The following is an 18,583-nucleotide window of genomic DNA, read 5'->3' on the forward strand; positions in this document are numbered from 1 at the left end:
AATGATTAAAATGGCCACGCAGCCTAATAAATATTGACTAATTTATTAAATTGACCAGACATTATGAATACAGCTATAGCCTTTGGGCAATTTGATTATTTTTAAAATCTTCACTTTTTCATTAAGAATTATTTTACTTTTTGTGAATTATTTCAAAGCATTTTAAAAACAACGTGATATATTTTAAAAGTATCATTAACTGTATTAATTAAACTAATGTTAACAAAAAGTATTATTAACAAATTTATACTTTAATCAAAAAATCAACTTAAAGGAAACTTCTGGAATGTCATTTTTATTATATAAAAAGTTAATTTTTGTTAGTTTTAAAGAGTTTCTCTAAATCTTCCTCTGTATTAATGATTCATAAGGTACAAAATTCTTTAGTCCAATTTTTAACTTTCTCCCAAACATGACATCATTAGAGCTGTGGTTTATACCAGTATGACGTGCTCAATTTTTCATTAGTTGTACAAAACATAGTCCTTCCAACCATTTGTTAGTGTTGTTAGTCTCCAACCAAGAACTAAGCATATTTTCTACATCTTGATTACATTTTTCTACTGAACCCTGACTTTGTGATTGCCTGGGATTTCCATGCACCAGTTTTAAGTCAATACACATACAGTCGATCCCCCTATAACATGGTAGTTACGTTCCTGTTTTTATTAATCCGGCTTCTAGGAGTCCAGCCAATCACAGCCCGGCACAGTTTACAGACTACGGCTGTTTGAAATGTTTCTTCCATAAAATTAATCGATTCTAGACTAATTCGACTCAACATTTCCAAAATACGTATAATTTTTTGGGAATAATCCATATAAACTATGTTATAAACAAAAAATTGTAGGATTACTTACCAAGTGTGCACCGCTTGACTACGCCGTTGCTTAAGCTTGTTTTCATTGTGGAGATTGTCATCGAATGGTGCTCACGTGCTTCCTGATAAATTATTTTTTTTGCGAAAATTTCGCTGAGCTTTAGAGACATCATTAATATAAATATAATTTTTATGGACGTTAAATAATAAATGGTTTTTGGTAGGTCCACTGCTCGTTTAAACTCAACGGTTTGTGCAATCCTGTCATGACACGAGTTGGCGATGACATTTTACCGAATTATAGGAGTTTTTTAGCATGTTTGTATAAATACTGTCGCAATTTTTTCACCGTGATATAGGAATCCGAACTATAGGAACCCGTGTTATGGGGGTTGACTGCACTACACCAGGCATGGTCAACATATGACCCACGGGCCAGATCTGGCCTGTCTAATGAATTTATGTGGCCCATGATTAAACTTTCAATATTAGCTACTCAAGTACGAATAGCTCAATGAAAAATTCGGACAACTAAAAAAACAGAAAAAAAAAACAACAACTCACTGTGCGTATAGAATTAACCCTACATTACAAATCTCTGAAGTACAGCGTCGTAAAATGTTGATAAAGTACAATAATGTGAAAAATGTATCTGTAATCTCTATGTACAATTTAGTCTCTACGGGGTGACACTACAATGAGATCTTGCACCACCTCAAAATCTTCATTGGACAACCTCTGGTTCGGCCTGTGAAAAAAGTTCTCTTTCCAATTTGGCCCAGGGGCAAAAACTGTTGGCCACCCCTGTACTACACCATTCTTTGATGACATTATTGGCAAATTCTCTGCCATTATCACTTTGCAGAATACTCAATGCACCGAAAATTGTAAAAATGTCTAAAGGAACACAGGCCTTTAATAAATTTAGTCAGGTGGTCTTGGTACAAAAGTATAAATTTATATTGTTCGTTAGCTTATCTATATCTACTGCATATCTATAAGATCGACCTGAGATATTGAATTCATTTCATTACTTAAAATTGATATAACTACCAAGCCTTTCTTAGGAACTTTCTATTTTTTCTGACAAATTTCATATAAGTTCAAATAAATTATGATCATTTCTCATATCCCTTGTAATATTTTTATATTTCAATATGGTTTCTGCTGTCACGATCAATAGCAATATGGTCATCATGCAATATCTAATATATTTCTTCAGTGTAACCATAATATTTAATCAAATTATCTTCTTTTACAGGCACAATTAATTTTTCTACTTCTCCGATATATAAGTCATATCTATGTAAACCCCGATATTATTCTGGTAACTTCAAAGTCACTTTGATTTTTTTCTCTCACTTTTTGTATCATTGTCAGATACACTGATTTTGTAAAAATTTGAGAGTTTTGACCTTTCCTGATATTAACTCATTTAATCAGTTGTTGAAGAGGTTATTCATATCACTTAGTGATTGCTCCATGATAGTATTTTCTTCTTTGAAAAAAGTAACAATTTTAAGAAGCAAAAGTAAAATTAAAACGTTGCACAAGATTAATTACTGGTCGCATGAATTTAAAATTTGATATTAAATGAAATGCACACATGCAAATATGATGAAAGTGCTGATTGACTAGTGTATGTTGAATGATCACTCCTTAAGATATTATCATCACTTTGTCCAACCAGGTGATAACAGTATTCATAGTTGACTGGTCAATCTGATAAATTGTGATAAACAATCTGAAATTTATTACAGTGTCCAATTTTATTTGTCATTATTCATAATGCCCATATTAATCACTTAGTCCATAACGTATATAAAATTTTGTGTAAAATTTTAATCCGCAAAAATTCAGTATGACTAACCAGTTATGTCTTATTTGATTTTCAACAGCTATGAATATGTTTATATATATATATATAGAAAATTAATTAATTCTAAAATGATAAAAAAAAATATTTGACAAAAGTTAGCACTTTGCTGAAATGATTATTAATAATTAATATTCATTTAAACGAAAAATTTTAAAACTTCCTTCTGTTATAAGTTTTCTCATAAAATTTCATATTTCTATTAATTATTTTAGTCAAAGAAACATTAAAAATGATTTTTGGAGGAAACCTAAGACAGATAAATCATTATTCAATAAATATATAAAAAATAAAAATATATATTTTTTAACTATTTTAAAAATACACAGACAATACTTTATTACAAAAGTATATTGTCTTCTTTCCAAGCCTTATTAAATTAACTGATTTTTTTTTTAACAAAAAGATAAGAAACAAGTTATACCAGACACATTAATGTGTCTTTAGTATGAACATTTGCCAAAAGTTTGTATCTTCAATAATCTTTTCTTCATTTGATTCTGAATATAATAAGAAGTGGTTCATCCACATCACCACCAGATTTCGCCTCCTGCGACTTCTGGCATCTGTTCCTAGAATGGAAGGCAAGTGAAAATAGGATCAAAAATTTTGTATTTATAAATAAATTTTTCCACGGATTATTGTTATTTTTATTGATATATTTCTGGGATAAAAATTATTTCTGTCAGATGGATATTCAAGCATCCTCTACTGCAGTTCTGAAACAAAAATGCATTAAATATTTAATAACAAAGTTCAAATAATAATTTTATTGAATAGAATAATCATTTATCCCAAATAAATAAAAAATCTCTCAAAATAAACTTAATCTAATTCATGCTTATTTAGAAAACTGACAATTTTATTATTTTTAAAAAGTAATTTTATTTATATACCAATATAACAACTTTTTTAATAAGAAAAATTGTTCAATTCTCTTAAACTGGCAAGCTTTCTTTTAATTTATCTATTTACATTTTTAATACAATATTAGAGATTTTATCATTTTGCTTATCAATTTGAATTAAAAATATATTTCTTTAATTTAGTTTATTAAAAATATTTCAATTACTGAAGTACTGAAACAACAAGATCATAGGATTCCAATTTTAGATAATCAAAAATAAATTCTTAGATAATTAATGTACAATTGTATAGTAAAAATAGGCATTAATTTCACAGATTTGTTTTTCCTTCCTCTTTTATATATTTCATTTTACTGAAAAATAAAAAATTTTCATCCATATATTTTAAAGTACAACAAATGTTAACTAATTTGACTTAGACTATTCATTTCTATAGGTTGATTAAATATTTTACTAAATTTTAACTACAGCAATATATTTCAGCTAATTAAATTCATAAAATAAAATTCAATCTTTATGCATTAGACAGTTCATTATTTAAAATTTTTACTTATAATATTAGTATATATAAAATAAAGGAAGAACTCTGAGTTATATACAGTATCTCAAAATCTTTCCTTTCAATTGTTAAAATAAAAATATTAACATTAAATTATTATATATGATTTTATTCATTATACAGTAATTATTTTAATCATTATAGAAGCCTGATTCAGATTTGCATTACCACAGTGCACAAATTCAAAAATGCAAATTAGTAGCACAAGAAATATTTAAATTATTAAAATATCTCAAATTTTTTATAAAATAAAAACAATTTAAATATTGCAATTAATACTTTTATTCATAAAATAATTTTTTTTGGAAAAAAACATATATAATTCATAAAAAAACACTTAAGAGTATTGAGTCATTCAATGTCAAATAGACCAGGTCCTCACACATGACTACATCTAATTTAAACAAAAAATAGCATAAATTATAAAACTATTGCACAGGTCAACAAAAAAAATTTTTTTGGTGCTTAGGATTTTAGAACTGATTTTAGCTATATTTGGGTCGCTGAATCCAAATATGAAATCAGTTTTTCTCTATCAGCTCTACTTTTTTAGTATCAGGTCTGTAAAACTTGTACAGAACATTTACGACAGTGGACTACTCGGAAAAGAAAAAGTCTGAAATATGGCGTAGTGATGGTTTGGAGAGAACCCAAAAATCACTTCAATGACTGTTATTTCTGTCTAGTTAATATTAATGGAATCAATCGTAACAACCGTAGCAAGTGGACTTATCCTGACTTAGTCTCTGCAAGACACCTGGTCCCTCACTCACAGGAAGTGCCAGTTCCATCATTTCACCAGCTACCAGAGCTCTGTGAGGATGAGTATCCCTCTGATCCTAATGAAGGTGACTGTGATTACGAGAGAATGTCATCAATTCCTCAATGTTTCAACCAGGATGAGTTAAATGACTTCACCAGAGATCTCAACCTGCCAAAAGAAGCTTCTGAATTATTGGCTTCTGGGTTGAAGGAGAAAAATTTACTGGAGAAAGGAACCAAAATTACCTTTTACCATACAAGAAAAAAGGATCTGCTACCCTTCTTCTCTCAAGAAGACAATTTTGTGTTTTGTCACGAAATTAGATGACTCTTGGAAAAAATGGGCATTCTTGAATATTTTTCAGATGATTGGCGCCTATTTATTGACAGCTCAAAACGAAGTTTGAAATGTGTCCTTCTACACAATGGAAATAAATATGGTTCAATACCAATTGCTCACTCAACGAAAATGAAAGAAGAATATAACACCATAGCTCTGGTCTTGGAGAAGATAAAGTATCGTGAACATCAATGGGTAATTTGTGTAGACTTAAAAATGGTAAACTTTCTCCTTGGACAGCAAATAGGCTACACCAAATATCCCTGCTTCTTGTGCCTCTGGGATAGCAGAGACAAAACACACCACTGGGTTAGAAAAGAGTGGCCTAAGAGAGAAAACATGGACATTGGAGAAAAAAATGTTATTAACGACCCCTTTGTTGAACGAGAGAAAATCATCTTTCCTCCACTGCACATCAAGCTAGGCATAATGAAGCAGTTTGTAAAGGCTCTTGATAAGAATGGATCATGCTTTGCATATATAGGGGAAAAATGCTTCAGTTAAGTATAGAAAAAATTAAAGCAGAAGTATTTGATGGCCCACAAATAAGACAGCTCATTAACGATCTTGCCTTCATAAATTTGATGAATGAAGCTGAGCGATAAGCCTGGACTTCATTTGTTGCAGTTGTCAGAAATTTTCTAGGCAAACGCAAAGCTGAAAATTATGTTGAACTGGTAAAGGAGATGCTTAACAGTTTCAAATTCCTTGGATGTAATATGAGTATTAAGGTGCACTATTTACACAGTCACTTAGACTGTTTTCCTGAAAATTTAGGAGACACCAGTCAAGAACAAGGTGAAAGATTTCACCAGGATATTACAACTATGGAGGACCGCTACCAAGGAAGATAGGATACGCATATGATGGCAGATTACTGCTGGAGTTTAAAAAGGGATTGCTCCAAAATACATTCACGAAAGTCACGGAAAAGAAGCTCCCTCAATGTGTAACTGTTTTATTGGTGACTTTTTCCTCTATCTTTGTATAGAATAATATTTGCATAATATAATAATAAAAATTCCGTGTTTAGTTTTTTTACTTGATCCATGGATTTAACTTAAGATAGTGAAACATATATTTTGCTGAAATGCTATATCTTAAAAATTAGAGCTCCTAGGCAAAAACTAATGCCATATATGAATTCAGGACATCAAATTCATATGAAATCAGCTCAAAATGCCTGGGCACCAAAACCACTGTTGACCTGTGTTATTATGGTTCTCAGGAACAAATACTTTTGAACTTTTAGGGAGTCTTAAGTGCAGATCTTAAGAATGATGCATGTGTGATACAAAAACAAATCTCCAAGTTTAAATCTCAATTTTCGTCCTAAAATTTCAACAGCCAGACTTTAATTCATTGTTTAAAATAAACTAGTAAAGTTGAAAAATTCAACACTTAAGCCCATATCCAGGTTATTACAATTTTTAAACAAAAGAAGGTTAAAGACTGTCCTTTGATGAAACAACTAAACAGTTATTTCATACAATGTCTTCCAAATTGTAAGAACCAATTTCAAGTTGTTGCTAAGATACTAATAGTAAAACACACCATCTGAAACTTTTATGCAAAGTTTTGCCAATCTTTGAACTGCTGTATCAAATTTATCAGCTCCAATTTTCTTTCTTTTATTTTCATCAAAAAAAGTAGATTTTTCTCTTCCTGATTTTCATTTTGATGCCTTTTATGTTATTTTATCAAGCCCCTTTTAATTTGTATATTTTCATATAAAAGAGGGCTTGAAAAAATAATAAGCAGTAATTCTTTTTGAAATATAACTGTTCTTTTCATTTAGCCTTGCAATTAACTTGACAGTCTAAAGCAGGTGTGTCAAACTCATTTAAACAACGGGGTATTAATGCAACTGGTAAGATTCATGTGGGTCACATCACATTTACAAATTTTTCTAAAATTATAATTTGAAGTGAGAATGCAGGAATATTGATAGGGCAATTAAAACACATTTTGTAGTTAAGTGAATTCAACTCAACAATATATAAATGTCAGATATGGTAGCCGTTATATATGATTGGAATGTATGTCTCTTTAATCCGAATAAATGCAACACGGTAGACTTCCTCTCAGGAAGGTCAAATTTTATTGTATCTTTGTACTTGGTCACCAGATACACACTCATGTTTTTTTAGTTTTTAAAAAAAACATAGCAAAGTGTACCAGTATAATTTAAAAAGTGCTGCTCTGCCTTCTGACCATTCAACTGAAGAGGGGCTTAGATATTGTATAAGCCCGAAATGCATTTGTGAATTGCAATAAAGGAGTACCTAACCTGATAACTGAGAGGAAGTCTACCGTGTTGCATTTATCCGGATTAAAGGGACATACATTCCAATCAACAATATATAATTGCTATAGTATTGCTTTTATTTAAAGATTTATTTAATGTACATATTTATAAAACTAAAATTGTTTTCACTGGAAACTTGCCAGCACTATCTTTTTTCCCCTAGTTTTCCAATATCTAGATTCAAAGACTGAGAACAATCTCTATTATGACAGATAGATGTTTATCAGTTAATCTTGAGCTGTAAGCCATTTTATTTAATCTCAGAGCACCATGGCTGTAGGCTACGAAAAATCACATCGGGGGCTGCATGAGGCACGAGAGCCATCGGTTTGACACCCGATCTAAAAGATCTCACCACAATCCTTATAGGTTTTGGCCCTTGGTGAAATTGACTAAAATTTAGTATGTTATATTTAATGACTGACTGATCAAAAATCTCAGTGGGCATGAAGCTTGGAAACAGTTTTTTATTTTTTGCTATAACCATTGCTGTAGTATTTTACATTATTATTTGAGTAATTATCTAAATCAGTTGTTCTGATTTTAAAATTTAGAGATATCAGACAAAAATATAATTCATTCATACATATAAGAATTCTTTGAGTGTATTGTGCTTGTGCATGTGCATTTTTGTGAGTATAGGGAAGCAAGTGTACTATTACAAAGCTCTTAAGGTATGTGCTTAAAACTGTTGATAGTACCAACAATTAATGCACACTTATTATGTCCCTCACATAAACAAAATGTGTTTATTCAAAATATTTAAACCTCTCTAAAATAATTAGTAAAATTAACTAAAATCTAGCCAAGGTGCATATTACATACAACTCATTTATATACCTTCCATATATACACACTCCACATATTCAAATGGCACTAGGAACAAATTAACCATTTTCAAGCTTTATACCAATACAGACTTTTGATCAGCTAGTTAAGAACTATTAAATGTAACAAACAAAAATTTCGGTCAATTTCACCAAGAGCCAAACCAATAGGATTGTGCAGGATCCCCTTTATTCTGTTGCAGGAATAGTAATTTTTACCAAAATTTATGATTTTCTTTTGATCATTGTCATATAAAATATGTGTGATGTCATTATTAACTTAACTTCAGGCTAAGAACATTGGCTTCATTCTACATAATATTAACATATAACATAACAACATATTCAGTTTTTTTTATACCAATCTTTCCTGCATAACTTCATTAACTTCTGTATGTAAAAATCACATAATACATAAAATAGGTCTTATAAACCCTATCATAATGTATCTTTTAAATTCTATTTTACATATGTTAATCTTTCAGTTGTTCTAAATTCTACATATTTGGCAAATAAAATGCCAACAAATTATTTTTCAAATTTCCTCCATGAAAATAAATCTGTAACATTCTGAAGAACTTCCACTTTGCACTATTGGTTGTTCTAACAATTTTTCAATGAAGAATTTCACTTATTCAAGTGATTGTCCTACAGCTTGAAAATTGTTAAAAGGTTTCTTTAGGCTTGGGAAACTAGTCTTAGTTACCTCCCCTTTTTTGCATCATAAGAAACCCATAATGCTTGGAAACCTCAAATAAATGGTATGGTCTCTTGGCAATGAGATTATCTATTCATAGATAATAAAGGTAGTGGCTCAGCCACCTCAGATCATTGCACTAAAATATTTTACACAATTTACAAATTTTATGACAGTCATTTGAAATCAGGTTAATGCCATTAATATAAAGTTTACTTAGTAAGTAAAAGATCAGGATCAAAAAAGTAATGTTTTATCGCTTATATGGAAAGACCCAAGTATAGCAGAACCTCGGTATACAACCTTAATCCATTCCTGATATTTGGACTTATACCAAATCGGACGTATACCAAACCAACCTTTCCCATAAGAAGTAATGTAAAAATGATTAATCCATTCTCATGTAAAAAAAATGGCTGGCTTTAAATACCTCACTTTCCTGGCTAATTCCTGCTTGATTTTTCATAAGATCAGCATGTATCTTTTTAGCTTTCTCGCAAATAATTTCTTCTGATAGGATGTCGCCAGCACACTGTTTTTCAGTTATCCAAGCAAAAGTAATTTCTCAACATAATCTAATGTCTTTGATCTCTGTTTAGAAATTGATTTAACTCCTTTCGCAATGTTAGCATATTTAATAATGTCTTTATTTTTCACAATTGTCGATATTGTCATTCTCATAATATGGTACGCAACAGTTAAATCTCGAACACGCATGCCACCTTCATATTTCTCAACAATCTCTCTTTTCAGTTCCATTGTGATTCTAGTCATTTTTTTTAGTTTTCTGTTGCTTTTCATTTGCCTTTTTGCAATTCACGATTAATAAAAATTAGTGTTGCAACAAATAGTATATTTGGCCTCAGGCCGAATACCAAATATTCGGCCAAACTATCCAGCTTGATTAACGCACTTACGCAAATTGGTGCGCAAAGCGCATTATGGCAAGGACCTGCTCTCTATTGGCCCGCTGTCAGTACGCTTCGCCAATCGCATTAATTCTTGACAGTTGTAACGGACAGACAAGAGCGTCATGGCAGTATGTGATAAATGATATCAAATATGAATAACAATGAAATGAACTACACGTGTAAATAACGGAAAAAAAACAAAGAAGAACTGCGAAGTGAAAATGTGAAAATAAATATGAAATTGAGTTGATAACATAATGAAACAAAGTCAGGCAACTTACTGGTGCGAAATTCACAGCTGTCAATGCCAAACAATCATTGTCATAAACTTCGGAAAGCTAAATGCTTGTAATGAAAGTCACTTAGCGTGCACGGGCGAAAGCCTGGGACCGTTTGGGCAAACAAGCTGTCTCGAATCTGTGAAATCATAACTGTGACTTATATCAACATCCTATCTGTCTCTTTTCTCTGTTATCACCAGGCTGTCGCGTAATTGTAAAATGGGAACTTTACGATGCAAAAGTGATGAATTGAATGTATCGTGAGTGCGTATTATGACGTATGCATACGTGGACTAGAGAGATAGAGGAAAGAGAAAGGAAAGAGCAAAGACAAGCGCTTAAAAAGAATAGGCAGGGTCAGACCCTCAGATGTGTGCGGCGATTCTCGAACGAATAGGTGTGTACGTGTGCTGATATTTGTAATTATAAATTGTGAATACATGTGACTAATATTATTTTTTTATTTTGTGCATGTTATAAATTATAAATAAATATAAACAAACAACATTAACCCAATAACATTAAATCTAAATACCAAAATGATTAATTTACTGTGTTTTTGTTATTTCTTACTCCTGTTTTTAGGTATTCGGTATTCGGCCGAATAGTGATTAAATATTCGGTATTCGAACGAATAGCGAAAAATAGGCCGAATACCGAATAGTAACTGAATATTCGTTACATCACTAATAAAAATAATAAAATTTTACTTAAAATTTAAAATCAGAAGAAATTTAACAAAGTTATAAACTGTGGCACTGCGAATGTCTAGTCTGGTCTAGTACACTGACAGTGCTACTTGTTCATAGATGGCATGTATAACTGAATTAAGTCGATACTGAGCAAAATTTGTTTCGTCCAAACAGGACGTATTCTGAATCGGACATATTCTAAAGCAGACATATACTGAGGTACCACTGTATAATCCTCAAAGATGCAACAGCACATATTTTTCAACATTTCAGATATAAAATCCAAACAATCGGCTGAACTATTGGGCTATTTTTAGGCTAAGTTAATAATTACTTACTAGTTGATTTGATAGATAGATGGTTATGCCTCCATCTCAAATTAATTTTAATAATAATTATTAAAATAATTTTTACTTTAGAAATTTTTAGAAGAAAAGAATTGGCCTGGAACAGGACTCAAACCCACAACTCCTGCATGCAAATGCATTGCTAATTATGCTACTCAGACATCATCCATTGCAGGTTTGAGTCAATTATTTCTTGCAGAAATTTCTAAGTAAAAATTTAATCAAAAATTATTAAAATTAATATCAGATTGTATCATAACCACCTACATTTAGTCAAATCAACTAGTAACTTATTATTAACTTTGCCTAAAAACAGCCTGATAATTCACCAGATCATTGGCCTGCAATTTTAAAAAATTGTAGACTTATAAATTCCTACTTTGTCCAACTGTCTTTCCTGAATCTCAAGAACAGAGTTGAAGAATAAACTACACCGATATAAAGCCAGCAAAATTTAATAAAATAAAAACGTTTTCAATCGTTTTTCAACGATCATCCTTAGTTACCAAAAATAGGATACCTTCTATAGGAGACTAGCACTTAAGTTGTGCAAGGCAAGAGCTCAGTTTTAATTTCTCACGCAGTACTGCCTGAATGGTCCCTTTCCAATGTCCATTCATCGGATACATTTGCCCATAGGATGTGATTCGTTATTGCCGAAACTAAAGCACCTCTGCCTTGGAAAGGCTATTAGGTACGCAAGACGTAGAACATACGCCTTTTTATATAAGCTTATAAAAATGGAGGATGATCTTTATGAACAGGACCCTAATCTGCTAACATATGTCAACAAAAGGGTAGTTAACCTCTCAATGTATGAACTATTAAAAAGAATGGCTTCAAATTAAAAAATTGTTTATTATTATTTAAAAGAAAGCATCTATTTTATCTGGAAAAAAGTTTCATTCGAATTTTTTCAATTTGTTAAAATTGGTTCCTAAATGGCATCTTCTCCTTTGGATAGCCAACTTTAATGGGGCCCCCTGCGATTCGGCTTCTCTGTATTATTATTAGTTTTGCCGAGAAGCTGCCATTCGTCGGTTAGCGATAAAATAATTAAAAAAGTTAACCACAAAATATGTAATGAAGGTGATGTAAAAAATGAAATGAAGTTCGTAGCTATCTAAGCTTTGATTTGCTTTCTTGTATTTGTTTGAACCAATAAATGTTTTCTCACCACCCCAGGTCATAAATATTTCGGGAAAGTCAGTCCCTTACCATTGTAAAGTAATTAGCAGTAAGAAGAAAGATTATTGGCTGATAAAATCAATAGTAATCTTTTTAGAACTGTAATTGGTTTATTTCTGTATTTGTTGAGACATTATTTGACATAAAAAGCTTTACAATAAGCTCCCACAAAAAATCAAAATAATTTATAATACACCATTTTATAAAATAAATTTATAGAAAATTATAGTATAAATTTTCATTTATTTTATAATGTATTATTTAGAAACTTATTATTTTTTATGTAACACAATACTGGCAAAGAGACACTCGATACAAGCTTCAGTACAGATAAACATCTGGACGACCTTGAAAACAGCTGATTGTAAGCTTTCGCGGGTTGTTCCCAACAACAGCCTGAGGGGAAGTAGGTTTCCTACACACGTCTGAACTAGTTACTGCAAATACTCGATTGTATTACGTTATTTTCTGATAATTTTTTTTTATTTTCTTGTTATTACCTATATTATATGCTAATCTAAACCTCATTTACCTAACATTGTTTTTTTGTGTTTTACAGGAAAAACTCCCAAAAACTAATTAAAAAAACATTTAATACACCAAATTATGAATTAGATTTCTAAAAAATTTTAACATATAACTTAATTTCCTTTGCTGCGTATTATTTAAAAACGAATTGTCTTTTAAATAAAAAAATATCGCGACGGATCACGTGACACGCGCTGCTGTTCGGTGTAGTTAGCGTAATGTCCTTGAGAACAGCTGTTTATAGCCATTAGCGGGATATTCTCATACAAATCGCAGGGGAAGACAGGTATGTAGACAGATGTGCATCAGTTACCGTAAACACTCAAATACATGACGAATTTTCCCATTCGATATACTATCTCTATAGATAGGGACCAAAGAAATGGTCAAAAAATAAACTTCTATTACGTGTAAAATTACGAAACTTGCTGAGATCAACAACATCCAATAGAATGTAAATTAGCTTTATTTGAATTATTTCGACCAACGAGGAGTTACGTACGATTATTTAAATTTGCCGAGTTATCTCGGGACCGGGCAACTCCTAGTGAAAATGTTGCCCGAGTATACTCGGGACTGGGCGTTAAGGGTTAATTTATCACAGTCTTACGAAAGAAATTTAAAGTGTATGTACGTCAAAAAGATTAAATGGATATTCCGTTGCCAAAATATTAAACCACAAAAAAAGCGAGAGTTAAGTATAACAGTGTGGGACAGCATCGTACCTCCGCAATGTCTTTTGGATACTCTAAATTTCGGTCCTTTTTATGCTCTGGCTCCGTTACCACAACCAGAGATCCTCATTCCGGATATTAAGCTCATCATTAAGGATATGAATAGCACAGATCAAGATTTTATTCGATGGAAAACCAGATTCCGCACAGCGCAAGAGAAAAGCAATAACTTAAACGCAAGACGTTTTCATCTTAGCTTGAAGAAATCACGCCAATGGTTGCTACACAATAATGTAATACTCACGAGGGTGGATAAATCGAAGGTGGTGGTACTACTAAAACGTTCTACTTACAACAAGAGGCTAAAAGAATATATTATGTGAGGTCAGCCGATTAGGATGAGGGTTTTTCGACAGCCGAGCGGTTCTTTCTGTCGTGTGGGCGCAGAATGACTTTCTGAGACAGGTTTATCATTTTTAACCCGTTTATTAAACATAGAAATTTTCCTTACAAATTACTTGTTAGACGAGGTAGCACCCCAAAGCGCACGGATAAAGTTCGAAATAAAGTTCGTAAAAGTCGGTTTTCGTCACTAGTGGATGGACGCTGCCGGTGAAACACTCGGTGGGCCCCGGGGCGTTGATTACGGCTTTTGGCGGCTTCTCGCGGACGAACCGACGAATCTGTTGATTGCTAGGAGCACCCAGAGAACGATGCTTCCACGATGTTCCAAAATGTCCTTTTTTTTCTAAGATCTGGAGCACGCCCGTCCAGGAGACGACACACTACGTATCCAACACCAAGAACCAAAAACCAAAAAACCAAGAACCTTCGTCTCTTGAGTCGCACAAATTTATAGATTTTTTTACAGCAGTCGCCTCTCCATTGGTCTCTCATTGTCACCTGGTGACAATTCGAAACCTAATGGAGGGCGCGGGAGAGGTTAACATAGCGACTGAATATGATCCTCTCTCTCGTCGCGTTTTCCTCGAATTTCTCCGTTTCCATTGTTTAACTAATTTTCCGAAAAAAACCAATTGCATTGTTCAATCGAGACACCTAATCCGTTTCCTTATCGTCTGAAAAGGAGCTCTTTATTTTCGATCGAACCCATAATTCGGACCTCTCAGTCGACCCCTGTTCGGGTCCTCACAATTACAAGCACAGAGTGCCAATCTGCACCCGTCAATTTCTTGGATACTTTACAACATAGAGTTAAGAAATTCACTTCCACCGCTTTAGCATGGTGTTTGCACATGCAGAATTCCACGATCCTCGCTCCAAGAACACCTAAATTATTTGCATTTGTGAAGACGCATAAACCGGGTAACTAGCTACGTCCAGTCATTGATAAATACGGCTCCCCCCAACATTCTTGATTGAGAAGCAGTTGGTCAACTTCTTCCGTGCTAGAGACCACCTACATCCATTTTCTATTTCCAACTCACTACAGCTGGTGGAGAGCCTCAGAGACATTTCTCTTATGGACAAAGAATGTATGACCGTATTTGACTACAAATCCTTGTACCCTTCGATAAAATTACCTCCTTGCTTTTGTGCCGTTGGGGATTTTTTATTTACCAATATAGAAAATGCTCCGTCTTATCATGTTAATATCCTGGAAGTAGCGCATTTAATTTGTTACACATTGTTTTTTGAGTTTGAAGGAAATGTCTTCTTACAAGGAAGAGGCGTACCTATGGGTAGTCCTACATCTGCAATCCTTTGCGAATTGGTTTTGCGTCAACTTGAAAACGCCATTCTACCTGAATTTCAACAGCAAATCATTTTGTATGCTAGATATATTGATGACATTTTCATACTTTGGCGTGAAGAGCCTAACCTACAATATTTTTTAAACAAGATCAACAATAACCCTTACGGTTTAACATTGCAGCTTGACCAGAAGAGCGACTCCATTGTTAACTTCCTGGACATTTCCATTACGCGCAAGCGAGCGGAGATCTGGACCGATATTTACCGTAAACCCTGCTTTCAACCCGTTATCATCTCACACCAATCAGTCGATACCAAGCATATCAAATTAACAGTTTTCAGATCATGGATTAAACGTGCTTATACACATTGTACAAGTTTCTGCGACACGATAAGAAAGCTAAAGTACATTTTTAAGATAACCCAACTACACGGATATCCAAAGGAAGAGAAAGAGGATCTTATTTCATTCTTCCAATCCACTGCACGGCATTCTCCCAGGGTTGACCATAATAAAAGAATAGTGCTTAATTACATCCCATTTTTGAACAAGATACACAGATCTACCGCCAAGTCTAATAACTTTCACATTGTATACCAGCACAATCCCACTATTTTCAAACTTTTAAGAAACGATAGAAAGGAGGATCGGAATGCAACAACGGGTATGTATTCGGTGCCTTAACATGACCAATGATTCGATTCCAGGCTAGTTTATATGGGTGCGACGATGCGCGGTCTAAAGCAAAGGCTCAAGGAACACAAATATATGATTGATAGAAACCTTGATAACACTGTGTTGGCATCATACGCTAAGCAACAAGATATTAACGTGCAATGGGATCAAGCGGCAATTATAAAAACGACGACTAACAGGCAAACGATCAAACATCTAGAGAGATTGGAAATCTATAAAGCGCACATGAAAACCAAGTGTATAAACCATAGAGATGCCGACTCATTGTCTACTGCATGGAGGTCCTTTTACAATTATTAATTTTTCACTATTTATTTGATTTATTTGTTAATTTTTCATTAGGGCGTCCACTAGGGCGTTTCCGTTATTTTAATTTTTGTTTTTTGTATTTATTTCGAACACATTTTATGTTCTATATTTAATTAATATTCTATTTTTGGTAACTGAGGATGATCGTTGAAAAACGATTGAAAAAGTTTTTATTTTATTAAATTTTGCTGGATTTATATCGGTGTAGTTTATTCTTCTACTTCTACTTCCAGTACGTATTTATTATATTATATATTATAATTTACATACATCTAACTAATTAAATCAATATTTTATTTAATTATTTAACACACAAACATTTATTTTATATTTAAAAAAAATGTATTTATGAAATAATATTCAATTTTGCTCTGTATGTTCAGAAATGTTGAACCACAGTAGTTCATTTATAAAATTTTAATAGACAAACTTTTCTACAATGAATTCAAAACTTCATTTTAATATTTAATGTTACAAAGAATAACAATGTTTCAAGAGTATCAATATCTGATAGATCTATTAATCTTCTTTAAAATTAACAGCGTAACAGCATTTTATGGAAAAAAAACAATATGAATTATATCATCAAACAAAAAATTATTATTATGATAGTAAATTAAAATGATCATTTTTCATAAAAGCAATAAAACTTTAATTATGTAATTGACTAAATCCCAAAAACTTCCAAATTATAAGACAAGAATTTACTACTATGATATACCAATATCTTATAATAATAAAGTTTTACTGTCTGTTCATTGCCTGAAGAAGACAATTTTGAATTTGTCAAAAGTCCTTGTTATTCTTAATTTTATATTTAAAACTCATTTAATGCCAACAGACAGTAAAAATTTCTTTATTTTTATTCCAAATTATATTTATGATAATACTATCTATAATCTTCTGCACTGTTGTTAATATAATTTAATAAAATACAGTAATTTATACTGTGCATTAGAAGAGTTGGTTTATAATGAAATATTTCTTTGGCAATGCAAACAAGCTTTACAATTATTAAAATTTTACTGCAGTTAATATTTTTATTTTGTAAATTTTTTACATCAAGAATTTACATAAAAGTAAACTTATACAAATTATTATGTTAAAAATAAATAAAACTAACCTCTAATTTACAAATAACCAGACAAAAAGAAAATCTTTAAAATTTAGTCTTAGCTGATGCATTATTCTCATTCAACTTAAGAAATTTTTCTTATCTAAAACTTTCAGTAAGTATATTAGTGATTTCTTCATATAACTGTAACCTAAATAATTTCTACTATAACTTTATTAGTATTTTTTGAAGCTAAATTTAAATTATAAATCAATTTGCTATTAAAAAAAATATTATATATATATATACATATACAGATATTACAGAATTAAATTTTAAATAAAAAATGTTACTGTACCATGATAATCTAGGAACTTCTCCACTCTTTATACCTCCTTCAGGAGATAACAATGGCCCTAATGCTTTTAATAACTGTAATGGATCAATAGGAGCCTAGAAAAAAGCAGTAAATAAAATTATAAATTATATAACTTTCAAAGGTTTGAAGATTCATAATGTGTATATATATATATAATGTTATGGGCCAAATGATTAATAGGGCATTATTTATAATGTTCGGGCATTATGAATAATGACTAAAAAGGTGGCCATGCAGCTTGATAAATATTGATTAATTATTTATTAAATTGACCACACATTTTGAATAAAACTACATTCCCGCTGGGAAATTTGATTTTCAAAAAGAAACTTCACTTTTTTCATTAAGAATTATTTATTTTTTGTGAATTGTTCCAAAATATTTTAAAAATGACAAGATATCTTTTAAAATTAAGTATTATTAACTATATTAATTAAGCTAATGTTAATGAAAAGTATTATTAGCAAATTTATACATCAATCAAAAATCAACTTAAAGGAAACTTCTGGGATGTCATTTTTGGTATAGAGTATATAAAAAAATTAAATATTTCTTTAGTTTATTTATTCAAGCAATTAAGACTTTGATAACATTTAGGATTACATAATTTTTTTTCTTTGTAGCAATTACATCTATTAGATTTATAACCAATTGGGAAGCAGGTGTCAAATGATCACTCCTCAACGTATTATCATCACTTTGCCCAACCAGGTGATAGCAGTATTCATGACTGGTCAATCTGATAAAATATA

The 18,583-nt window shown here is 31.6% G+C and overlaps 1 protein-coding gene across 1 annotated transcript in view; it reads right to left on the bottom strand.

Moving 5' to 3' along the window:
- The window catches only part of LOC111622566 (serine/threonine-protein phosphatase 1 regulatory subunit 10-like), a 96,221-nt gene extending 78,271 nt beyond the window's left edge, over positions 1 to 17,950 (bottom strand). The window contains exon 1 of the mRNA XM_023364975.1: positions 17,811 to 17,950. The gene's annotated coding sequence lies outside the window, so the exon portion shown is untranslated. The remainder of the gene's footprint in view (positions 1 to 17,810) is intronic.
- Between the last annotated feature and the right edge of the window lie 633 nt (positions 17,951 to 18,583).

The sequence above is a fragment of the Centruroides sculpturatus genome, unplaced genomic scaffold, assembly GCF_000671375.1.
Source record: "Centruroides sculpturatus isolate CEXI.00-Female unplaced genomic scaffold, Cexi_2.0 scaffold199, whole genome shotgun sequence".
NCBI lineage: Eukaryota > Metazoa > Arthropoda > Arachnida > Scorpiones > Buthidae > Centruroides > Centruroides sculpturatus.